Raw genomic sequence first — 9,895 nt, 5'->3', positions numbered from 1 at the left:
AATAGGTGGAGAACCTAGTGGAGAACCTAAGAGAGAGGAGGACAATATTTTCCCCTACAATCTGAAGTTACAGAAAAGAGGAAGAAGAAATACGAATGATGTGATGAAGGTTGCATTAATGGAACTTAATTAGATGTGGATGAGGAGATGGGATAAGGAAATAGCCAAAGTGACAATAAAGTTTCTAGTTGAGCGAATGGCTGGGCTTTACTGCCATTTACCGAAGTATCAAATACAGGAGGAAGAACAGCAAAATATTTGGAGAGAAGATAATGTGTTTTTTTTGTGTGTGTCATGTTTAATTTCATATACCTTGGGACATCCCTCAGCTATCCAATGGACAGTTGTATGGGCTTGTGTAGACACACACACACACACACACACACACCTATAGCACGGGAAAGGTCACTGGACCATAGATAAAGATTTCTGGTGAATTTAGCATATGCATGTTTGGCAAAGATAAGAGAGTTGACAAGATTACCCAGGGATTGCATAGAAAATAAGAAAAATAAAGGACCAAGAACAGACTTCTGGAAGCACTAGCACATAGTAGATATCTGATCAATTTATTTTCAATAAGTGAATTTTAACATATATGATTTGCTTGACCAGTTCAGAGTATAAACTCCGTCATATTTTTTCCCAGCTAATTCTTGCGTTCTCACATGCCCTTATTAGCAACAAGTCTAATACCTACCCCAGAAGACTCCCCCTAATATCTTAATTTGGGTATAAATCTTAATCAGTTTCTTCCCAGGAGGCTTCCTGGCCCCACTAATACCAGTGTCTGACCAGTTGCCCAAGCCCAAAGCAAAAATCCGGGATTCATTCTTAATTCCTCTTTGCCTTTTATTCCCCACCACATATTCAATCCATCGGCAAGTCTTATTGAGCCAATATTGAGGTAAGAAAATGAGCCAAGAGGAATGTATCTGGTGGAGAAGAGCATTCTGGGCAGGTGGGAAGCAAGTTCAAGGACTATTTCAATGTGGCTAGAAATCAGTGTTCTGAGAGCGAGAGAATTGGTTAAGAGATGTGGCTAGAAAAGTAACTGAGGCCGAATCATCACTCCCCAATGCCAAGGGCTTCGAAGGTCCTTGAAAGGACCCTGGGTTTTGCTCTGAGAAAGAGGGAGCCACCGGGGAGCTTTGACTAAAGCAGGGGCATGATTGGACTTGGGTTCCAGGAGGATCACGCTGGTTGCTATGGGGACAAGTGCAGAGGAAGGAAGCCCAGTTAGGGGTTGTATTGGTGTCCTAGGGCTGTGCAACCAATTACCAAGCAAACATACTAGGCAGCTTAAAACAAGAGAGATTTATTCTCTCATAATTCTGGAGGATAGAAGTCTGGAATTGAGGTGATCGTAGGGGTGGTTCCTTCTAGAGGCTCTGAGGAGAATCCATTAAGCTAACTACATTAGCAAAGACCTTTTCTCCAAATAAGGTCGCATGCTGAGGTTCTGGGTGGGCATGTATTTCAGGGAGCCTTTATTCAACCCACCACAGGGGTGTTTGAGTGATTCAGACCAAGGGTATTAGAGTGATGAAAATCTTAGACCTCAGATTCTAAGGTCCCTGAAGGCAAAGAGAAGGTGTATCTGTTTTATTTACTTTGAGTCCTCAGGCCCCAGAACAATGCCTGGCACATATGAGGTTCTCCCTAAAAGTTTGTTGAAATAATCTGCATTTTACCCTCCACCCATCAGTCCGGGGTCAGGAAACCCCCTTCCTTCCCTGAAGTATGGCCACCTCGCTCAGGCCTTTTTCCAGGAAGCTGTCAACGAGGTCTCCAGTCACTTCTCCAACCTCATATAACCCTGACTGTCTCTTGTCAAGTGAGCTCTTGTGGTGTTAGTTAAGATCTGTGCAGCCCCTCTTTGACCAATTTATCAACTCCCTGCAGAGGTCAAGTTGCATTTCCTACTTTGCATTCAGCAAAACAAAAACAGTCAGCATCCTGTGCCTATAATCCCTTCACACTTGGATTGAGTAACTGTTGATTGATTGTCTGAATGACTCAAAACAGCCTAGAAAACTAGATAGAGATCTTTGACTTTCCCAACTGCCCCTGTAGCTAGAGACGGGGGTGTTTGTCTACCAGTCATAAATAGCTATGTCAAGTAATGACTCTAGTTGTAATCTGTGGTGAAGGTCCTGGCTCTCTCACTGTGGTTTCTCTCTGCAGACCCCCATTCCGTTCTTTAATTCCACCAGGAGCCCATGTTTTTGGTTCAGTATCATCATTCCCGGAGGCCCCTCTTAGATAATGGTTCTCAGACTTGGCTGCACATAGGAATCTCCCGGGAGCATCCCCGCCCACTGGCCAATAGATTGTTTTAATTCTCTGCCTACATAAAACTCAAGCTTTTCATTGTTAAATGGAGTAAACTGTAACTTCAGTAGACCACAATACAGAAAGATTTTGTCACATAGACTGGTTTCCATTTAGCCAGTCAACTGTGTTTAGCTGTCTCCATCAGGATAGATACATTTATAGAACTGGCTGTGCTTGGGCCTTCTTTGTAAGCAGCTTTAGACCCGTAATGCACTTGGCAATTGTCTCCTTTCCTACTGTGCAGAGATGCTCTGCACCACGTGCTTCTCCACCGAGTTTACCATGGGCCCTTGTTCCTTTTGACGCATCATATTTCACACAGAGACATGATAGTCCAGGCAATTCTTTACCTCTTTGTATATTCTGTGCAGCTGTTCCCAGTAAGTAACCTCCAAGGCCACAGGAGTGTTCCTCCTCTGGCCATCAGAAAGGTAACATTGCTTTTGAACCAGTGTCTGCTACAACTCCTCCAGATCAACTGCATCCTGGGTATATTTGTTGGAAGCCTGTTTCACCTCTTCCAGGTGGGCAAATTCCCCAAAAGAGGCACCATATTTTTTAATTATCTAGACAAGCAACCCTGTTGCTGATATGGCAGAGGTAGGCTCTGGGGTAATCACATATATTTCTTTGGATAGAAAATATAAGATAAGCCTAGTTCCAGCACAGAGGGTCCTGTTACACCAATTTTAGGATAACTGAACTGGAAGAATTCTTCAGGGATCGGCTCATGAGAACTTTTCTTCCATATTCAGGAAGAAATGGTAGAGGAGCAAGACTTGGCTGCCGAGTATGAAAGACCCTTGTTGCCTGCAAAACCCTTGGGCCAAGAAGCCTGCATTTTTCAGAGACCGGGCCACTATGGCCGCGAAGAGAGTGCCACTGGGACATCATGGGCAGCGAGGGTCCACTCTGTGGGCTTGACACTCCAGTGACCCGGACAGGAGAGTCTGTCGCGGGGAGGAACACCTGGGGGCATTTTTTAACATACGAGTGCCTGGGGTCCCACCCTTAGAGATTTAGATTTCCTTTATACGGGGTGTAGCTGGGCATCTACATTTGTCAAATCTCCCCAGGTGATTCTAATACGCAGTAAAGTTTGAGAACAACTGTCTTTGTAGAGGCTTCAGCTGATATCGGTTATTGATTTTGCTGGGGCCTTTTGTTTCTTTGCACTGTTTTGTGTGGCAAAACACACACACACACACACACACACACACACACACACACACACACACACACAATAAACTATACTTCTACAGCACTGTTTTGTGTGGCAAAACACACACACACACACACACACACACACACACACACACACACACACACACAATAAACTAGATAATTCTACAGGGAACTTCCCAACGCCAAACCCACATGTTGCCTTAAGAGCCAGCTGTAGCCACATGCAAATCACAGTCAGGGGTTATGAGAAGGAATTTGCCCGAAAGTAACCTTCCCCTTCTGAGCCCCCCACAACTTGAAATTTTACTGTTGTAACACTCTTATTCGTGCCTAATCAACAATCAGTGACCTGGTATGTTTTCAAGAGAAAAAGCCAATGTAAAAGTTAAAGCAGCACCACAATATTTTCCTTTCACAAACCTTAGAGAATCCTTTTTAATTCATGTTTGCTTCTTAGGTCGAGGAATAGCTGGTTTTTCTGACCATGGCCATGTCTATTTTTCCTCAAACTCGTAATTGTAGCGGTTTCCAGTGGTGCACTAGGAACTCTGGTGCTTTAGCCCAACCTTGGATGTTGTTCGGAAGAGGAACGGCGGGAGGGGTGGGTCTGGCCTGGATCTACCTGGGGAATATTGAGATTCAGAAGCGGTATGCAGAGGCTAGCTTTGGGGTTAGTCCCTTTCAAGGTCTAGAGGTTCCCAGGGAGGACAAAACAACACTGTCAGCTGCTGCTTTCTATTCCTAATTCTACTTAGATACAATCACACACAAGTTAACTAACCAAGATATACTTTAGCAATTTTTAAATTGTTCCGGAAATTTTTAATTGTTCAAGAAATCATCTAGCACCAACTCCCAATCTCTCCCGCCTTCTCTTCTCCTTTTGCCCCTCACCCTGTCTCTCTCTTCTCCCCTCTCCTCCTCTCCCTATTCCTTCCTGCCCCTCCCCTGCCCTCCCCTCCCCTCCTCTCCACGGCTCTTGGCACCTCTGCAACACACACACAGGAAGGCTTCACTGGCCTCAGATTGGGAGACACTGTGCCCTTGAAAGTATTTTAAAAGAATCACTGAAATAGCACACAAATCACATCGACCAGCTTTAAACTGGTTCTGTTCCCTTAAAGCAGATTGGTGATTAATACAACCCTTGCGTGATCTTACAGAGACAGCACTGCGCATGGGACCCCCTTTCCTCCAGCTGCACTTGGAACCAAAGTTTCGTCGCTCCCCATGGAACCGAAGGATTGGGGCATGACCAGAACTTGCACACCAGAACCGTTTCAGAAGCAAGGGTCCGTTGTCCAGGAAGGTCTGGTGCAGAAACCCCTTACCGTAAAGGGCCAAGTTCCAAGGTCATCCAATTAAAACTTGCCATGCCAGCCTCCCACATACCTGTTCTCCCTAACTCCTTAAAACTCCGATTGGAAGCCGCAGGGGAGTTTGGGCTTTTGAGCACTAACTTTCTTGTTCTACCTTCATGGCGCAAGCAATAAAGCGATTCTAATTTCTCCATGTTCAGTGCGTGCCAGGAAGGATGAATCCTCTCTGTGTTCAGTTCCATCCCCTTAGGAGGCGCCCATGTTCCTCACCGACTCCGGAGAATCTGTGATATCGGGGAGGGTAGAAACTACCCACAGGAATTGGCATACACTGCACAAACAGAAGCACGAATCCTTTTATTTTCCATGGTTGCTCACTTGTTCTGAAGCTCCACTTTTACCAAAGACTGGAGAAACACAAATGTTAATTTGCCAGTTAATGCCGATCCAGTCAATTCCATCATAACTTCCTTCAAAGCTTCTTCCCACTCCTTCCCAGTTTAAGTACTCATCTTCATGAAATTGGTGGCAGGAGCGGGGTGGCCGGCTTGTGTGCTGGCTTTCCGTGATGGCTGCTACTGACCTTTGTGAAAACTCATTCAGACACCCAGAGTTGATATAAAGACTATTTTGAAGTGAAAACATTTGAGTTTATTAAAGAGAAAAATCACAAGCCCAAAATAGCGTCACTTGTGCCACGATACCAAACCTAGATTTAATACCTAATCTAATAATTACAGTTTCAACCTTTCCTAGAAATGTAATTTTAATCAACCAGTCTGGAATTTTCCTGTCAACACCAACAGAGGTCATCTGTCAGGTGACCTCTCCCTCTCCCACAAAGAAAGAAGAGGCAATCTGCATGACAAAACCCTTGCCAGTTCCCTTCCCCTCCCCCCAAAATGATGTCCCGGGTGAAAAACGATCCTTTCTTCTGCTAACAGTTCCCTTGCCCCACTGCTTCTTCCTGTGAAAACCTTCCAGTCGTGCAGCCCCTCAGAGCACCCTTCTAGTTGCTAGATAAGATGCTGTCCAATTCATGAGTCGCTTAATAAAGCCAATTAGATCTTCAAATTTACTCTGTCGAACTTTGTTCTTTAACAAGCTAAGGAAGATGCAGAAAGAAGCCTTGTTCAAATGTGCCTTATTTGGCTAAAGCAGAACCTCTAGAAAATACAGCTGCCATTGATCCCTCTCCAAGGGAATTTCCTGCAGAGTTCACCTGCCACGGAGACAGTTCACATTCACAAGTATCAAAAACCTCAACAGATCCTTCCATACCGCCATGTTAAAGCCCTAAGGCAACGCTCACCCCTTGGTTAAGTTTAGTCTATAAACTTTTTATCTCTGGCTATTCAGTGTCTTGCTCATCGCTGAGTACTACTGCTGCTCCCAATATACATAAATAAACGTCATCTTTTCTTTTGCCCGTCTGGCTATTGTCAGTTAATTTGCAGGCCCCCACTACTGTACTCAACTTGGAAGAGGAAGAGTTTTCCTTCCAACACTTTATTTACATCACTTGGTTCCTAGACACTGCACCCCCACCCATCTCGCTGCACTTATTGCTGAAGAATGTCCAGGGATGGTACAATTCAGGATCTCTACCCTGTCAGTCATGGCTAAGTCTCCCTTTGGGGACTCAGCCTCACCTCAGCTCTCCCAGGTGCTGCCGTCTTCTGGGTCTCAGCTGTGTCTTCCAGTCAGTTCTTGGCCTACGCCGTCCTCCCTAAGTTTCTGCTAAGGGTCATCTCTCTGTGGAGAACCCAAGTTAGATACAGAATCTCTTAACTCTTAATTATCTTCTGTGCATTCAACCTGAGGCCTGCGGAATTTTGAATACCATCTATACAACAGTATAACTACAGGAGATGTAGAAGTTCTGATATGGGACATCACTTGTAAGATTCTTAATCTTTTAGCAGGAAATGGAATGAGATATCTCTTGCAGAGTCCTTAATCTTTTCAGTAAAACTCCTTTCTTTGGGAAAAAGGCCTTCTCCCTCAAATCCCAATAATTGTCCCAAAACTGGTGACTCAGATCCTCTGGCTATTGATAAGGGTCATCGGCTCATTGTTAGCAGAAATAGTGTTAGGCCAGACAAGGCCCTTAGAGTCTGAGAGGGGAGGGGACTTTAGGCCAAAGGCCTTTTTCACTCTTTAAGAAATATATTAGCCAAGCCTGTTTCCTTTTACTCATTTAATAGGTAAATCATTGATAGAAATTAATAGATGTATGATTTAAATAACAAGTTTGTATCTTCTTTCCCTTGTGTAGGGACTGAGGTGGCACTTCAGCAGAAAACCCAAGACCCTGCCTTGACTAAGGCAGAAAGAGAAAGAGCTCCATGAAACCCCAATAAGCAGGGACTACAATCATTCTCAGCAAGAAGCAGATACAGAAGAAGAGAACTCCTGTCCCTCAACATCCACACTAATAATAAGGGGGTTCATGGCTCTTAGATAAGGGTTAGGCAGGCGAGTTAGATAGGGGTTTTCAGGTCTGACTGCAAAGACACTGAGGTCATCCTATCCTAGAAGGGGTCCGCCCTAATCCACCCACAATTAAGCAAGCCAGACGCATTTTTAGACTAAAAGTAACTCATAGAAAGAAACAAGTGAGCAGAGAATTCAGTTACCAGTTTAAGCCAATCACTCGCACCTGCGCAATGAAGACCCCAACGACCTTCAATTCACCTGAGCCTCATTATACCGTCATTATAATATGATGCATATGCTCAGAAGTTCATTAATTCATTATAACAGACTGAATTCTGGGAATGAACATGCGCAGAAAGCAAATGATGAGTCACTGAGTCCTGTCAATATTAGTTGTCAATCAAGAAAGCCCAGTCCTCTAAGAAAAATCACCACCCATAGCAAATAGGGATGAAAACCCCAAAGGCTTTGTTACCAGGCCTTTGAGCCAGGCTTCTCTTGCTCAGCCCGCTTCCACATTTGGAAGTGTACTTTCCCTTCTCATAAAGCTTTTCTTTTCTGCTGTATTTCCGTGTCTTGCTCAATTCTTTGTTCGAGACGTCAAGAACCTGGACGACGCGCCAGGAGAGGATCCCCACTCTCCAGTAACCGTTCAAATACTGGCCCTTTCTTTGATGAAGGGACCACACCACTATGTCTATTGGAAATCAAAATATGTCTCCCCAAAATACGTCATTTTGGCATAAGGATTATTTTGAGCTGAAGGCAAGAGATGCAGGAGGAGTTCTCCGCCCTCCCTGACCCACCTGAAAGTAGAGTATTGCAACCGCGGAACCAATGCAAAATGGTCCTCTCTTGTTTCTAACAAGATACCGAGTTGCCTTTCAGAGTAAATAAACCAAAACCACAAGTTGTGCATCTGAAGCATGCGTAGGGGAGAGAACTTGGAGCTCCATGGAACCGAAGGACCCGGACATGACCAGAACTTGAACACCGGAACCCTTTCAGAAGCAAGTGTTCCATTGTAAAGATCCGGTGCTGGAGCCCCTAACCATATCTTGCCATAAACGGCCAAGTTCCAAAACTCTCCAATCAAAACCCGCACAGTCAGCACTTCCATCATACCAGCCTGTTCCTCTTAACGCCTAACCCTCAATCTTTGCCTTAAAAACCCTGGATTAAAACCCATCGGCGAGTTCAGGCTTTAAGCAATAGCTTCTATTCTCCTTGCTTGGCACCCTGCAAAATAAACTGCTTAAATTTCTCCATTGCAAACCTTTTGTTCAGTGTTTGGCTTTGCCGAGCATCAGGTGGGCAGATCCCCACTCAGTTCAGTAACAGGGTAAGTTTCCCATTGAGGAAGATGCCCCACTCCCCCATGCCAGGGAGAGAAGAGTGACCCCTCATCAAAGATGGAGAGTTGATACCAAGATGAGTTTGCATAAATAGATCTTGCTAAAATAGCCTTTATCTTCCATTAGTTCTATATATTTTTTAGTCACTTTCTCCCAGGTTATCATCCTTCCAAGACCAAACCTTCTGTCTTTTGTTAAAAGGGTATGTAAATTCCCCAGTTTATTGCTTCTTTGTGTTTTACTTCTTTTCTGTGAACTCCCATACACTTAAATATTAATAAAAATTGTGTGTCGTTTCTCCTGTTAATCATCTCTTATTAATTTAATTCACAGGCCCTCTGCTACTAAACCTAAGAGTATAGAGGAAAAGCTTTCCTCCCCAGCACTGTTCTAGTAGACATCTTATGTTCATACAAGTGCAACCTGCACGGTCATCTCCCAGAGTTCCTAACAGGAATTGGAACACAAGTTTCTTTGTTTTTGACTTCTGTCTTAACCAATCTGGACATCATTCTGAATTTCTTGTGCCCCTCTCCACCACCCCAGATCAAGGCCCAGGCCAGGGGTAGGATGGAGGTGGGGGGCTCGGTCTCTTTCAATTATTTCTTCTTTCGCTTTAAAGGGGATTTTACTTCTCCTTCCTGACCTGGAGTGATCAACCCTACGTGCTTCTTTTTCACCTTATGGACTTCATTATAAGCAGTGAAGGGAAGCAGATTTTGCCACCCGAAAGTATGCTTTTGGGAATATTATATTAAGCTGATTATTGTTAAGAAACAAAAGAATCAGGAAAAACCATTGATCTTCCCCTTAACCTCCTAAAAGGTGTTAAGATAGAGAACCTTCTCCAGGAAGGAAGAGATCCCCTCGGACAACTGTAGTTTAATATAAACTAGTGTCGTAGACAGAGAGGAACCTATCAAGTCCCAGTTAGTTCAAAGTCCTCTCTGCGTCTCATTTTTAAATGGCCCAGCAAAGATTTATTTACCAAACATTTGCTTTTTCATCTCCATGTGAATGGCATTCTTGCCCTTTGAAGTCATAAACCACAATCTTCCCTTTCTCCTTAGCTCCAGAATGACATATAAACCTACTGCCCAATGAATCTTTGGGTTTCATATTCTTATGGGCCCCCATATGTACATCCACAATTAATTCTGGACATTTTCTCTTGTGAATCTGTTCATGTTAATTTGATTATTAACCCAGCCAGGAGAACTAAGAAAGGTGGGAGGAAAGTTTTTTTCTTTTCATGCCGCC

General features: G+C 44.1%; 1 pseudogene; it reads right to left on the bottom strand.

Annotated features, from left to right (window-relative positions):
* Positions 1–2,493: 2,493 nt before the first annotated feature.
* LOC102885960 overlaps positions 2,494–9,895 on the bottom strand; it is a 12,674-nt pseudogene continuing 5,272 nt past the window's right edge.

Source organism: Pteropus alecto, unplaced genomic scaffold (genome assembly GCF_000325575.1).
Source record: "Pteropus alecto unplaced genomic scaffold, ASM32557v1 scaffold160, whole genome shotgun sequence".
Taxonomy (NCBI): domain Eukaryota; kingdom Metazoa; phylum Chordata; class Mammalia; order Chiroptera; family Pteropodidae; genus Pteropus; species Pteropus alecto.
Note: the sequence above shows the minus strand (reverse complement) of the source record. Positions and strands in the feature narration are given on the sequence as shown.